This window comes from Desmodus rotundus, chromosome X (genome assembly GCF_022682495.2).
Source record: "Desmodus rotundus isolate HL8 chromosome X, HLdesRot8A.1, whole genome shotgun sequence".
Classification (NCBI taxonomy): domain Eukaryota; kingdom Metazoa; phylum Chordata; class Mammalia; order Chiroptera; family Phyllostomidae; genus Desmodus; species Desmodus rotundus.
Genome location: NC_071400.1, coordinates 6,880,173 through 6,896,403, shown reverse-complemented (window position 1 = coordinate 6,896,403; position 16,231 = coordinate 6,880,173).

The following is a 16,231-nucleotide window of genomic DNA, read 5'->3' as shown; positions in this document are numbered from 1 at the left end:
TTCTTATGGAGCAGCACCTTTTTCCTCCTATTCTAATCTTTGGAAGATATTCTGGGAGGCTGTGGACCATATCCTGACAATGTACGCATCTGCCTAGTAATGATTCTTTATCTTGTCACATAGCTCCTGCTGTGTCTTTGGGGCCACAGTATCTCAGGAAGGAGGGACTCACAACCAGGTGGTGATCTGTAACTGACATATCCGAGGAAGAGGACTAACTGTACTGATGTGAGTTGATGATCCTGTGATCAGGGATTATCCAGAGCCCTCTTGAGGTAAGGCTTGTAGGCAACTGAAAGCAGCTGTGTTGGTGAGCAGTTCTTGGTCCCATCCTATGGCATTTATCTTGGCTGCAGTCAGCTTGCTAGAAAAACAAGCACCACTCTGAGTGAAAGTACTCTACACCAGGGCAGGGTCTCTTGTGATAGGATGCTTCTCTTGTCACTACTGTGAAGGCCACCTTGGGATGTAGATCAAAGAAATGGTCTGGAAAAACAGAGATGGGATGTGAGCCTGTGCAATATCACTGAGCCCAAATTTCCCTAAATACTTCCTGGATGATTTGGGGAGCTGGCTGAGAAGCCCAAGTACAGGAAGAGGATCTTTGGCCTTTCAGGTATATAATTGGGTTGCCTCAGAGGTGCAGCTGCCAGAGATAATCTGGGTTTTCCCAGGTCAGGGGCTTTTTGGGGGTGAGGTATGAAGAGTAAATGGGAATGTGGTCCAGCTTCTCTATTGCCCCTTGGTTCAGGAGGGCTGAAGATGTCAATCTAGAAGTTGTTGCAAAGGGCAATGTTAATTATTCAAACTGTCCAAAGTGTCTGTGGTGTGTGATACTTTAGTGAGGGCTGAGATGGGTCCCTTTGGCAAGCCAGGCATTGGTTGGGTAGCTGTGATAGTTTAAGTTCGAAAGGCCAGTGCTTGGTGCTTATGAAGGTAGTAAAACATGGCTTATGTGTTAGGTAAACATGGGATACAGTTGATTGGAATCCTGAAACTGTCATTTACTAGCTGACTTGATCTCTCTGAGCCTCATCAGATGGAAACTCAAACAATACAGCTTTCCCCCACCATTCGAAAGAAGAGTATTACTGTGAAACTTTTAGTAAGCTGAAATGGTGCAAAGCAAAAGGTATTTCCTGCTTGTCAAAAGTTTGCATTAACTCACATTTCTTTTATGGAAGACATACATTAGTATGGTAATACCTTTTTTCATAAAAGCGAAAATCCTCTTGGGATTCCTTTCAGTTAGTGAAAACTTTTTTTTCCCCATAAAAGCAGAAGGCCGTAATGCAAACTTTTGGAAAGTGGAGGATACCTGTACTTACTCTCAGAGTTATTGTGAGAATTAAATTGGGCAATGCTTAACATGATGCCTAGCGCATATAGGTGCTCAATAATGAAAGATATGGTTATGGCTACTATTATTTTTTTGGTGTCCAGGAGTGGCAAAAGCCAATGAGTAAATGCAAGAAAAGCCCAAGACAAACAAACAAGCAAAACAAAACACCAGGGAAGTCAAGCCCATAGGGTAAGAACAAGATTGGAAATGGGAGACAAAGTCAGAATAGAAGAAAATTGGGCAATGTTGAAATGGAGAATTTGAGGGTTAGAGTGCTAAGGACCACCACATGCTCTATAGGTTATTCAAGCTGATTTGAAGGCACAAGGCCCTCAAAGTTAACTGGAAAGTTATTTTCCACTCAGCACCTTCCTATATTCACAAACATTTCCTAGGTCTGGCTTTATGATTAACCCTCTGTGTTGGCTCCAAAAGTTGAGGTTAATCAAAATAGGCAGAGGTTACTTATGGTCACCATGTTGAGGCTAGGTAATTCTATGAAAATCATATTTTCCTGTTCTTTTCCTTTACCCCAAGATCTGAGGTCTCAGTGAGGAGTTGGGGTGGTCTCAGTATCCTTCAATTCCTGAGGCATATGACTATACCCAGGGCATTGTCCAGATAGGAGACTGAAATACACTCCCAATCTTTCTGAGAAAGAGCTGTATTTGCTTGGGCACGAGCTTTGGCCTGAAGGTTTATGGAGGGTCTCTTAGGGATGGAGGCCACTGAATGCAACTGTGCTCTCCCTCGGCCTTATTCCAGCTCACCAGTATCTTACAGGAAGGAGCTTATGCCCTTCTCTGGCACCCTGACTTTTGAGGTTGCTCCCAGGGGAAACCTCTATATCACCTGGCTTTGGTGACCAGTGGGGTTTATGCTTGCAGCTCCCACAGGACTGTAACCAATGAAGAAAGAGTTCTTAAACAGCTATCACCTCAAGGGCACACCAAGAAGCAACAGGTCCAGGAGATCAGTCTTTCTGGACAGAGGCCTATTAGGCCTATTAATTTATCATCACAGCTACAGCCGGAGGGGCAGGCTACTAATTAAACGCACACCCAAGGCTAATTGTAATCCTTTCTTGAGACATGGAGGGCAGGCACTATCTTTCTGCTCTCCTACTGCTACACTCCAGAGTGCCAGCCTCTCTAGAAGGGGAACTCTTATATGGGTCTCATGCCCCAGTTTTTACATTTGGTGCCCTGGTTTTTAGACATGCCACCCAGGGGATACCCCTTGATCACCTGGCTCTGGTGGCCAGGAGTCTTGCATTCCTGGGTCCCATAGGACTATGACAGTTGGAGAGACATTTGTTGGCAGGCCACAACCCTCAACACACTGCACAGATAGCAGACTTAAACACAACTTCAGCTTTTCTGTGAAAGAGGCTTACTTACTAGTCCTGGGACTTTGGCCTTAGGGGCAAACTTCCAGTTTGGCATATCTCTAGTGGCTATGGACATGATCTCAAGGAACATAGGCTTGTGGGTGCTGTCTTTGTGCTCTCCCTCTGCCACTCCAGTATCTTTCAGAAAGGATCTTGTACTCTCATCTGGAGCCCAAGCTTTCGTGGCTGCTGCCCAGGGGACAGCTCCAAGCTGTCTGGCTCTGGGGGTCAGCAGGCTTTATGCTTGCAGTTCTATCGAACTGCATATATTTGCATTCTTTAAAACCTGTTGCCTGAGGGTCTGACTTCCAATTTGCCTAAATCTAGAATCTGTCTGAAATTCTCACCTTTGGGACACTTCTGGTCTTGGCACACCCTCAACTACTGGAAGCTGATAAAAAATAAATAAGCTGCTTGGACAATCATGAATGTTTGAGAGACAACCAAGAATTAGGGGAGGTTTGAATAATAAGCTTCATCTCCTATACAAGACCAACATTGGGAGAAGTGGTTGTTTTGTCTAATGCATAGAAATCAACACAGAGAGTCGAGCAAAATGAAGAAACATAGAAATACGTTCCAAATAAAAGAACAAAATAAAACCTCAGAAAAAGACTTAATGTAATAGAAATAAGTAATTTACCTGATTAAGAGTTCAAAGTAATGGTCATAAGGATGCTCACTGAACTTGGGAGGAGAATGAATGAACGCAGTGAGAATTTAAACAAAAAGAAAGAAAATATAAGAAAGTTCCAAACAGAAGTCACGGGACTGAAGACTACAGTAGGTGAACTAAAACAAATGCCCTACAGGGGTTCAACTTCGGACTAGATGAAGCAGAAGAAAGAATCAGTGAGCTCAAAGACAGGACACCAGAACTCACCCAATCAGAGCAGTAAAAACAAATAAAAAGAATTTTTGAAAAGTGAGGATAGCTAAAGGGACTTATGGTACAAGATTAAGTGGACTAACATTCATATTATAGGACTCTCAGAAGAAGTGTATGTGGGGGGTAAAATTTATTTGAAGAACTAATGACTGAAAACTTCCCTTACCTGGGGAAAGAAACAGACATCCAGATCCAGGAAATCAATAGAGTTCTAAATAAGGTGAATCCAAAGAGACCCATACCATGGCACCACAAGAAAAGAAAATTACATGCTAATGTCACTGATGAACATAGTTGCAAAAACCCTCAAGAAAATATTAGCAAACCAAATTCAACAATACATTAAAAGGATCATATACCATAATAAAGTGAGATTTATTATAGGCATGCAAGCATGGTTCAACGTTCACAAATCAATCAATGTGATACATCACATAAACAAAATGAAGGATAAAAATCATGTGATCATCTCAATCAATGCAGAAAAGCATCTGAAAAAATTCAATATCCATTTATGATAAAATGTATCAACACAGTGGGTATAGAGAGACTGTACCTCAACATAATAAAGGCCATATATGGTAAGCCCACAGGCAACATTATACTCAATTGTGAAAAGTTGAAAGCTTTTTCTTTAACATCAGTAACAAGACAAGGATGCCCACTCTTGCCACTTTTATCGTACATAGTATTAGAAGTCCTAGCCAGAACAGCAAGGCAAGAAAAAAGGACATTCAGATTGGAAAAGAACAAGTAAAACTGTCATTATTTGCAGATGATGTGATACTACATCTAGACTGTCCTAAAGACTCTACCAAAAAACTGTTAAAACTAATAAATAAATTCAATAAAGTTGAAGGATGCAAAATCAATATACAGAAATCTGTATTTCTATACACTAACTATAAACTATCAGAAATCCCATTTATAATTCATCAAAAAGAATAAAATGCCCCTTAACTAGGCTTTGTTAGTATGTTTACTACAATCAGCATTATCTCAAAGGGTTATTAACATAATAAATTATTAGGTCTTATTCTTTACTTGTTACCTAAATTTCAGTTAATATATCTTATTTAGTGTTAGACGTATTAATTTAGAGTTGATAAAATAGACTTTAAATAAAAAACCCAGGAATAAATTTAACCAAAGAAGGAATAAACTGCTTTCTGTAAGTACACTGAAAGCCATAAGACGTTAATGAAAGAAATTGAAGAAGATATAACTAAAGGAAAAGCTATTCCATGCTGATGAGTTGGAGGAATTAATATTGTTAAAATGTCCACACTACATAAAGCAATATACAGATTCAATGTAATCCCCACTAACCCCATTAAAATTTCAAAGGTTTTTTTTTTTTTTTTTTTTTTTACAAAATAGAATAAACAGTCCTAACATTTATATGGAATCACAAAGACCCTGAATAGCAAAAGCTATCTTGAGAAAGAAGAACAAAGTTGGAGGTAGCACAATCCCTGATTTCAAACTATATCACAAAGCCATAGTAATTAAAGCAGTATGGTATTGGCATAAAAACAGACACATAGATCAATGGAACAAAACAGAAAGCCTACAAATAAATTCATGCATATATGTTCAGTAAATGTATGATAGAAGAGCCAAAAATATCCAGTAGAGAAAGGATAGTTTTTTCAATATGTGGTGTTGGAAAAACTGGGCAGCAACATGCAAAAGAATAAAACTGAACAACATACACAAAAATTACAACATACACAACATACACAAAAATTAACTCAAAATAGATTAAATACTTGAATGTAAGACCTGAAACCATAAATAAAACTCCCAGGAGTAAACATAGCTGGCAAGCTCCTCAACATACCTCCTGATGATGATTTTTACAAATCTGTTACTGAAAGCAAAGGCGACAAAAACAGAAATAAACAAGTGGTAGCATATCAAACTAAAAATCTTCTGCACAGAAAAGGAAATGATTAACAAAATGGAAAAGGAACTTACTGAATGAAAGGAAATATTTGCATATCATATATCTGATAAGGGGCTTATATTTAAAAATATATTTTAAAAACCTCATACAACTTAACAGCAAAAAAATCCCTAAACCATCCAAATAAAAAAAGGGCAGAAGATCTGAATAGTCATTTTTTCCAAAGAAGACATAGATGTCTTGTTTTACAGATGTCATCATTTATCATTAATAAAATGGAAATCAAGATAAGAGATAACAATTGTTGGTGAGGATCTGGAAAAAAGGGAACCCTTGTTCCCTGTTGCTAGGAATATAAATTGGTGCTGACATTATACACAACAGTATGGCAGTTTCTCAGAATATTGAAAAATAGAATGCCATGTGATCCCACAATTCCACTTCTAGGTTTTTATCCAAAGGGGGGAAAACACTATCTTAAAAAGTTATATGTTAACTTAGAGATGGAATGTAAGTTTGCTTACAAACATTGCTATTAAACTCCAGCTTAAGGGTTTCTAATTTTCTGTGAGCATACTAAAAGCAAAAAATAAATGTGAATAAAATGTACAAAAGAAGATATATGTACCCTCATGTTTTTTGTAGCATTATTTAAAATAGTCAATAAGTGAAAACAACCTAAATGTCCACTGATGGATGAATGAATAAAGAACATTTTTACATATTAATATATAATAGTACATGTTACATATAATGTATATAATGGAATATTGTTTAGCTGTATAAGAGAATGAAATCTTGCCATTTGTCATAACATGGATGGATCTTGAGGGTATTATGCTAAGTGAAATAAATCAGAGAAAGACAAATACCATATTACCTCATTTATATGAGGAATTTATATATATACAGGGTCTGGCACAAATAACACCCCCTTCTTATTACATAAAAACCTTTTATTACAAAATCATAAGCATGTAGTTCTGTAGCATGTTTATGTATCATTCAAGCACACCATATGACATTTTAGGTGAGATGCTCAAATTGCTATTCATCTTGTGTGATACATTCATGTACCCTACCAACCACTCTCAATGACGTTACTTCTGCTGGACCCTGTATATCAAGCTCATAAATAAAAAGAACAGATTGGTGGTTGCCAGAGGTGGGGTTGGGGAGTGGGCAAAATGGGTGAGGAGAGTCAAAAGTCACAAATTTCCAGTTATAAAATAAATAAATCATGGAGATATAATATACTGCATATTGACTATAATTAATATTGCTGTATTGCATATTTGAAAGTTGCTAAGAGTAAACCTTAAAAATTCTCATTATGAGAAAAAACCTGTTTCTATGTATGATGATAGCTATTGGATTTATTGTAGTGACCATTTCACAATATATACAAGTATCAACCCATTGTGTTGTATGCCTGAACCTAACATAATGTATGTAAATTATATCTGAATTTTTAAAAGTTGGAACAGCAGATTTTAAAAAAGGAAGTGAATGGTGATGGTCTAACTGCTTATCTACGTGAAACTAAACTTTTTTTCAGCATACATAATCTATGCTATAATGTGTGGCCACCTGATACATGGAATAAAAAAGTTCAGGTCCATATGTTGAATATTGGCAAAGCTTAATTTCCCTCTTTTGGTAAAAATGATTACAAATACTACTATTTTTCCTGCTTCCCACTAAATCATATGTCAATATTCTCTTGTGCATTCAACCATGTTTGGAGGCTACAAATCTAGAAGACAGATTTGGGTGAATTATGAGATTAATGGTCATTTTCTCAAAATACAGTAGTCTTTGCTAGGGACTATTTAAATACCATTTTTTTCTGTGTGTTTAGTTTGAGAAATAGTATTGATTGCATCTACTTTATTGTATTTGCCTACAGAAACACACATGCAGAGCTCTTGTCAATAGAAAGAAAAGATATGCATAATGTATGGGTGTGTATTTATGTAACATACAGCATAATGTGGGTGCTTGATAAATTTTGGATCACGGTCACAGTTGATTGTCAATTTAATTACATATTCCCTGAAATGATATCATCTCAACCCCCTTCTTTTCAAATATGTTTTCAACCTCTTGGGAGAGAAAAAAAAAATCTTTGAAAGTTTTAAGTCTGAAGGGAAATGTCAGTTGGATGTTCAAGGTTTTTTGGTTTTTTTTTTAAGATTTTATTTATTTAATTTTGAGAGAGGAGAAGGGAGGGAGAAAGAGAGGGAAAGAAGCATCAATGTGTGGTTGCCTCTCATGTGCCCCACATTGGGGAACTGGCCTGCAACCCAAGCATGTGCCCTAGACTGGGAATTGAGCCAGTGACCCTTTGATTTGCAGGCCAGCACTTTATTTATTTATAAATAAATAAAATGTTTTTAAAAAATTCTACCCAGAAATGGACCTATGTCAATTCTACAATATTTCATTGGCCAAAGCAAGTCACATGCCCATGCCTTACCTCAAAGGGTTAGAGAAGTACAATTCTTCTGTGTGCCTGAAAGAGGAAAGCCAGAAATAACTGGTAAATAACATTTATGATTACCATGCTGTCTTACTGAAATATCGGCCCTGGAACATCAATGTGTCAGAATCTCAGTGCAGACATAATTCTTCTATCTCTTGTCCTGTGCTGAGATGTTCTACTGTTCTGGAAGGCTGTGTCTTTGGTCAGTATCTCAGGTACTTCAGAGGCAAATAAATTGGCCCATGTACCTGCCAAGGTCAGTGAAAGAGCATGTGACAATATTCTGGGGTTAATAGTAGAAGGCAAATTGTGTACTTCTGACCAAGTTATTTTGAGAATCTACAGGAAACTTCAGGGTGGAAATGAGAAGTGAAGACTACCAATCACATAGAATGGCTATTCTTATCTATAGCCACACTAACCTCCATGAGAATAGTCATAAGGATGATAGTCCCTCCTAGATTTGTGATGTAGCTATATACTGTTTTACAGTTTGGGGCAAAACTGAAGGATTTCTAGCCTGACAAGAGGACAAAATGGGTTTTTCCATGAGCATCATCAAGAAAGCTTCCCCTGTATGGTGGTTATGCTGGGTTCCTGGAAGAATTGAAGAGGGGATGTACCAATCCCTAACAAAGGTGACCTGCTACTAAGAGCCAAGGTGGGGCCAGTTGGCCTCTATGCCTTGCAATCCTACAGTCTTGCCTAAGCTCTCTTTAGAATGATGCCACTCACTTGGTGAACACTTGTAGAAGGTTATGACAGGGCTCCTACACAATGAACTGTCAGTCTGAGGTATTGGGAAGTGGGATATCTCATCAAACGGGTACCCACTGGATATGGCTAGAATGTAAACCAGATGCCACAACTATTTTCTAGCATGGCCAGGACTGTTATTTGGGCCCTTCACACAGCTAAAAAGAGTTCCTGTGTTTGGGTGAGCTTACCATCTACTACTCACATCCAAGCATGCATGTTGGGAGAAGCCTCATCAAATCTGTGCTATGGGGGATTTGGATCCGTGGGCCTGCTCTTAACTCCATTCTACCTTCATGACTGCCCCATTTTCATATTTAGGGCTTGCTTGCCAATTTGGGCCATATTATATTATAGAATGTCATGCAGTTTTATCTACAGAGATCTAGTCCAGCAGACTTTACCAATTCCCTGCCCCAAACTTGTTATATTATGAATGGACACCTTCTATGGGCAAAATAGCAAAGAAGTTAAGAGCTCAGGCTCTGGGGTCAGATTACATGCATTTGAATTTGGGCTTAGCCACTTAATTACTTAACCCTTCAAATTACTTAACCCTTCTGAGTTTTGGTTTCCTTACTTGTAAAATGAGGATAATAATGATTAAGTGAGAGAATGAATATAAAGCACCTAGTGTAGTGTCTGGCACACTGTAAGTACTCAATAAATGGTGAGCAACACATCATCATCATCGTTCCTGTCATCACCATCATGAACTCTGCTAAGAGGCCTGTTACATGTGAACTTGTCCAGAGGCCACAAGTAGGCCCAGGATAAGTTGCTGACTTTTGTGGTCACTCATTCCCCATCTTCCACATCATAGGGCAGTGGCTTTCACCTTGATCTACTGTTGTCAGCACTTAATGTGGGCCTTTTAGGCAGCTGTCCAGCCCACCCTGCCAGTAGTTGAAGTGCTAGCCAACTATGTGGCTTCTGGGGAGATATTCTTGGAACATAAGCTCAGGAAGCTTCCTCCTCCCGGGAGTGGGAGGGACAGGATCATTTCCTTTTTTCCAAGGCCCAGGTCTGTATGAACTAGGGATCCTCTGTGTCCAAGGCCAGAGGTATGCATGTTCTGAACTGTTATTGACAGAAATATCTGGGGGAAAAGGGGGAGGCTTTACTCACCCTTCAAAATAGTAAGCTAACAGTCATCTAGGGCAATCAAGACCTAAAAATCATGACCGCACAACACTGACCCCCAAACTGTTCACACCTTTTCTCCTGGCTAAGTTCAGAGGAGCCTTCGTATTTAGGAAGCTGAAGGTCTCAGGAGACATGCACCTTCGTCTGTAACCCTGAAAGGGGAAGATGAGTGGAGGAATATCTGCCATTGTTTCATCCTGCCTTATGGGATTCCTAGTATCAACCACCCTCACCTGCACCCAAACCTAAAACCACATAGCTGGAACTGGCTTCTGACACCCCTGAATGATTATAAGCCTACACCCTGAAACATTTTCATTGATCCAGCCATCTGCTCTGCTTCCCAACCTGTTATTGGATTTCTTAGCATCCAACTTGTGATTTGTTTCACATCCTCCTCCTGTCTCCCATGCCATCCTATGGCCTTGTCTAATGCCCAGAGAAAAATCTTACAGTCAATTCCACTTTTCCAACTTGTACTTGTCCTTTCCCTCTGACCAAAGCTAGGACTTTCTGTGGGTACAGTGCTATGGGCTGGTCTGGCAAGTAGTGATCTGGGGGCAGGGGAGGGGGCTTCATCCTGGCTTAGGGTTTCAGGAGCAGTGATTTCAGCAGGTTTTCAGCAGCCTCGCAAGTAAGTAGGACCCTGGATGACCAGGTCAAGTATCATGGCTTGGCTATACTAGCAGTACCAGGAGTGTTCCACTATGTCCTGACCAGTATCCTGCATGTACTTCAAAACTATGAAGTTGAGATATATTTGGGCAATGTGCTTATTTATCCCTCAGTGCAGATGGTTTTGGTGACCTGCATAGGAGCCACCCTCAACCACCCCAGAGTTCAGTACACTGAGACTTCCTCTTCAAAGCATTTGGATAATGCTGACAAAGGTGACTGTGGTCTTGGAGTAGGAGCTCCCTTAGAATCGTGTAATTACAAGGTTTTTTAGCCTTATGGGCTTCTAGCTACAGTATCCTGACTTGTCTCCATCTCCAGTGCTGCTCCTGGTCCCAACCATCACCATCTGTGTCCTGGGCCACTGCTGTAGCCTAACCAATTTCTTTACTGCCATTCTTAAGCGCCTATAATCTCTTCTCCATAAGTAGCCACAGTGATCTTTTAAATGCAAATCATACCACACCACTCACATGTATAAATTCTTCCAATGTTTGTGGTTATGTTAAAAAATTAAGAGTCCTCATGTTTTGGAGCTATATATAAAGAATTTATGGATGAAAGATATGATGTCTGGATTATGTTTAACAATTCAGTGTATATGGGAGGAGGAGTGGAAGGTACAGAAGGAATGAGATTGGTCATGTGTTAATCCTCTTTTTTTAAGTCTTCACCCGAGGACATTCTTTTTATTGCTTTTAGTGAGAGAGAGTAAGGGAGAGAGAGAAACATTGATGTGAGAGAGAAGCATCAATTGTTTGCCTTCTGTGACCGGACTGGGGATCACACACACCTGGACCAGGGGTCGAACCCGCAATCTAGGTGTGTGCCCTGACCAGGAATCAAACCCACAACCTTTCAGTTACAGGATGACCTTTCAACCAGCTGAGCCACACCAACCAGGGTGGTCATATATTAATTCATGAAGCTGGGTGATAGGTACATGGATGTTCATTATTTGATTCTCCCTCATTTGTTTTATGTTTGAAAATGCTTATGATTGAAAGTGAAATAAAATAAAATAACAAAAAGCAGCAGCAAAAACAAAGCCCTCCTATGGCTTCCTATCATAATTAGAGCAAAATCAACTCATAACCATGGTCAATGAGGCCCTGCTTAACCTTGTCACTAACCACTTTTCTGACTTTATCTTCCACTAGGTTCTCTGCTCATCCACTTTCCTTCAGCCATACTGGCCTTTTTGCTTCACCTTAAACACACCAAAGTCTACCTCAAGTCCTGTTTCCTCTGAGTGGAATGCTTACTCCCATGGCCACATGGCTTGCTCCTTTTCATTATTCTCTCTTCAGAGAGGCTTTCTCTGAATACTTCTTACTATAGACAGTGAGACACATGGATAAACTATCTATAGCTACGCGTGGATATGGACAGACCTCTGCCTATAGATACCTTTATCTGACTATCTTATCTAAAGTACCTGCCACATTCTGGTCGCTCAAAGTACTCTACTCCATTTTCTTAGAGAACTTATCTCTATCTGATAACTTAATTTACTTTTTTTCTTATTTATTATCTGCCTTCCTCACTAGATTATAAGCTCCAAGAGAGCAGAAATTAATGCATAGTACATAGTAGGTGTTCAATGATTATTGGTTAGATGGAAAAATGAATGATTCCCCAGACAGAGATTGGTGGACTACCTTCTGCATTTGGGAAGGTGAGTGTTCACCTTGGCTGCTATGTCCATGTAGAAAACGTGGATGCCTCCAATAGTGGGCAGGGGGCAGTTTTGCCCAGCATAACTCACAGATACACTGTGCTTCCTTTGTGTTCAAACTGATGACAATGAGATGTACAAAATGGGGAGCCCTTTGAATAGTGCCTGGCACATAGTCAGCTCTCAATAAAGGTTAGCGGTTATTATCTGAATTAGAAAGAGCGCAAATTTTGACTTTATTTATTTATACCCTGCCTCATTCCAGAAAGGATCTGAGACAGTTGACTGAAGTCAATTAGAACTGGGCTTTAATCCTGGCAAAGTCATTTAAAGTCACCAAACCACTAAACTGTCACACTTAAGTGTGGGACTTTGAACTAAACACTTCACCTCTCTGAGTCTCCTTCCTTCTTTTCAAGTTTTAAGTTCAAATGGATAGAGAAAATAGTGAGAAAAGAAAAGTATTTCATCAGTCCAGAAAAAAAGAGGAATCAAGGAAATACAAAACACAAAATAAGGCAGATTTAAGTCCAAACATAATCAGTAGTAAAAATACATGTGAAGAGATTAAATTCACCTGTTAAATCACAGAGGCTCTACCATGGATACAGAAAAAAAAAAAAAACAGCTCAAATAAAATGACACAGGGGGTTTGACAATATAAAGGGGTAGAAAATGCTGTGCCAGGCAAATAACTAACAGAAAGGAAGTAAGCATTGTTATTAGCAGATGAAAGAGCATTGAAGGGGACAAAGAGGGAAATTTCATATTGATTAAAAGAGCCATTCACCAGGAAGATATAATAGAGACAGAAAATAATAAATTGCACCTAGAGACATAGTTTCAAAATATATAAAACAAAAATTACAAAGAGAAGCTGACAATCCCATAATTAAAGCAGGAGACTTTAGTATACTACTCTCAGAAATGAAAAGATCACTAGATAAAAAATAATTAAGAATAGAGAGGTGCTGGCTACATTAATATGCTTGAGGATGTAAACAGTGTGTATGAAGAAATGTGTATAGAAATAGAACTTTGCATCCAGCAGTTAAAAAATACACTTTCTTTTTCAGAAGCATGTGGAATGTTTATAGAATTTGACTGTCTTGATAAATTTTTGAAAAAGTTATCTTCTACAGACCATACTTATTGATCACAATGCAATAAAATTAAAAGATTAATAATAAAAATGTAAATATTTATACATTAGGATGTTTTTAAATCATTCTAAATAATTCATGGGTTAAGGAGGAAATAAAAATGAAAATTGCAAATAATTTGGAAGTCAGTGGTAATGAAAGCATCAAAATCTGTGGGAAGCAGTCAAAGCTGGACTTAGAAATAAGGTCACAGTCATGAAGACATTTATTAGAAAACAAGGAGTTTTGAAAATGGATGAACTAAGCTTACAACTCAAGCCACCAGAAAAGCTTGAGTTTTTATCTGGAAGTGAGTGAAGTATCATGGATAAATCCTTACCCTTCCAAGATGAGGTATTGACTCTTTAACATGTGTCTGTGACAGGGCTAAATTGAATGCTGCTGGGTGACTGCCTTAGCACTATTCAATATCAATTGGGTAAGTAACAGAGATGTATGGACTCTTACCCTATAAAGCCCACAAGCAATCAGTGAGAGAAAAGGGGTTCTCTCTTTGAACAGGAAGGGCATGACTCCAAGCCTAAGCTACTGCTGTAAGCTGTGTCCAGAGCAGTTATGAATGCTGTCTATTTAAATCAGTTCCACTTTCCCTGATGGAGAAGTGAGATATTTCAGTGGTCTAATTTGGAACCTCAGGCTGTAGAGAAGGTATAAGAATAAGCCTGTCTGTTGGAGCTGCTCTTGAAAGCATGGGTTTTAGGTTTCAGGAGAGGCACAGAGTGTCGCTAGCAAGTGCTACAATCAATGCCCTTGAACACGTTGTACAAGTGGGTGGAATGACCTCAAGTATGATACTGTGGTACATGGGCCATGTGTAATACTGAACAATTTGGGGAGGGAATGGATACAGAGTTAATTAACTTTCTTTGGCCCAAAATAACCATGGAAGTTCAGGCAAAATATGATAACATGTCAAGTATTCAGTAAAATCATTGCCCATGCAAATAACCTATGAGGAAATAAATCAGTCACCAAATCCTTAGTTAATTAATTTTTCCCTAGGATAAGATCATCATCACCTGGGCAACACGTTGGTATTATGCCCAGTGAGGCTTACCTGGAATCAGAGAGCATCCGTGACGGCACAGGTGTGCTGAGAGGCATTTTTGCTTGGATGCATCCTGCCTAAGTGACAGTGTGAGAGTTGGTTGTTATGGAAACTGTTTCAATTGGCAGGAATCAAAAAGTGAGAAATAGTCCTGTCATTATCCAACAAACCCCTGAATGGAAATTTAAAGAACTTTAATAAACATAGTGGGGGTCCCACCATAACAAAAGCAGGTAGAATGAATGGATAAGTGGGCTTTTGAGCCCATGCACATAATGAGGGGGATGCCCCTGGTCTCCCACCTACCTTCCTGATATGTGGAAGGGAGCTCTATCTGATCATTGGCATCTATTTAGGATTGGTGGCAAGGGCCCAGATGGGTAGATAAGGGCCCAGTTTGCAGATAAGCTGAGGAGTACATCCCCATCTGCTGATTGGCAGGTGACAGTGGCAACACAGTACCCCTGACACAAAGGAAAAACACTGTGACACCTGTGTAAGGCACCCAAATGACTGTTCAGAGATCAGGTTTTGCTACAACATGTGAACGCTACTGTACTGTTGGACAGAAATACTGGATCTGCTAGTGAACTGCTTAGAATGCTTGCCACTTTACAAAGTGCAGCTGGAAGGGGAAACAGAAGCTGGGCCCATAATGCAATGATTTTCAAAACTCGAGCAGCATCAGCATCGCCTGGAGGAATTGTTAAAACACAGATGGCTGAGGCCCACTCCAGAATTTCTGATTGAGTAGGTCTGGGGTGAGGCCAAGAATGTGCATTTGCAGCAAGTTCCCAGGTGACTGCTGATGCTGCTGGCCTGTGGACCACACTTTGAGAATCACTGACATAATGCATCATAACAACCTCTACTCATCAGGGAAGTAATTAGGATAGAGGATACTCCCAACTCAAAGACATAATGATGATGATATCAGATTAGCTGTTTTCTCAAAGCATGTGAAGAAAGGAGAACATGGGGACAGATAATGGGGTGTGCATGACATATTTTGAGGGGGATCTCATGACTACCTCAATCTTCAAAGCAGCACTCTTTCCAAAGCACCAAGAATTAGCAGACCTCCTCCAGCAAAGCACTGTGTTTACACCTCAGAGTTTGAACCTTTGGAACTGGAAGATATTTCAGTGACAGGAATGCAGCAAGCATTCTTTAACGTCTAACTGGAGGGTCCAGGGACAGTGTCCCCTGCCCCACTCCCAAGCATGCTGGGAAATCCAACATAATGACTAACCTGAAGTTAGCTGAGGATGCTCAGAGAAGAGCTAGTTCATGTGACTAACTGCTTCCTGGTATGCTGAGACCCCTGCTATCCCACAGGCCCTCCTAACTCACTGAAGGAGGTGGCAGTACTCTTCTTTGAAAGGGTGCAAAGGGTTTCCTTAGGATGCTTGTCCTTCGCCATCCTTCCATCTGGTGAGAAAGGAGGGGGTCTTTTGTATCACAAGTCACCCAACTGTACCTCCCCATCCTTTAAAAAAAAAGATTTTATTTATTTTTAGAGAGATGGGAAGGGGTGAAGAGAGGGAGAGAAACATCAATCTGTGTTTGCCTCCTGTGTGCCCCTGCACTGGGGACCCAGCCCAAACCCAGGCATGTGCTCTGACTGGGAATTGAACCAGTGACCCTTTGGTTCACAGGCCAGCGCTCAATCCACTGAGCTACACCAGCTAGGGCTGTTCCTCCCCATCTTTGTCTCAGGTGATGATGGGCCATTTATCACAATAATGCA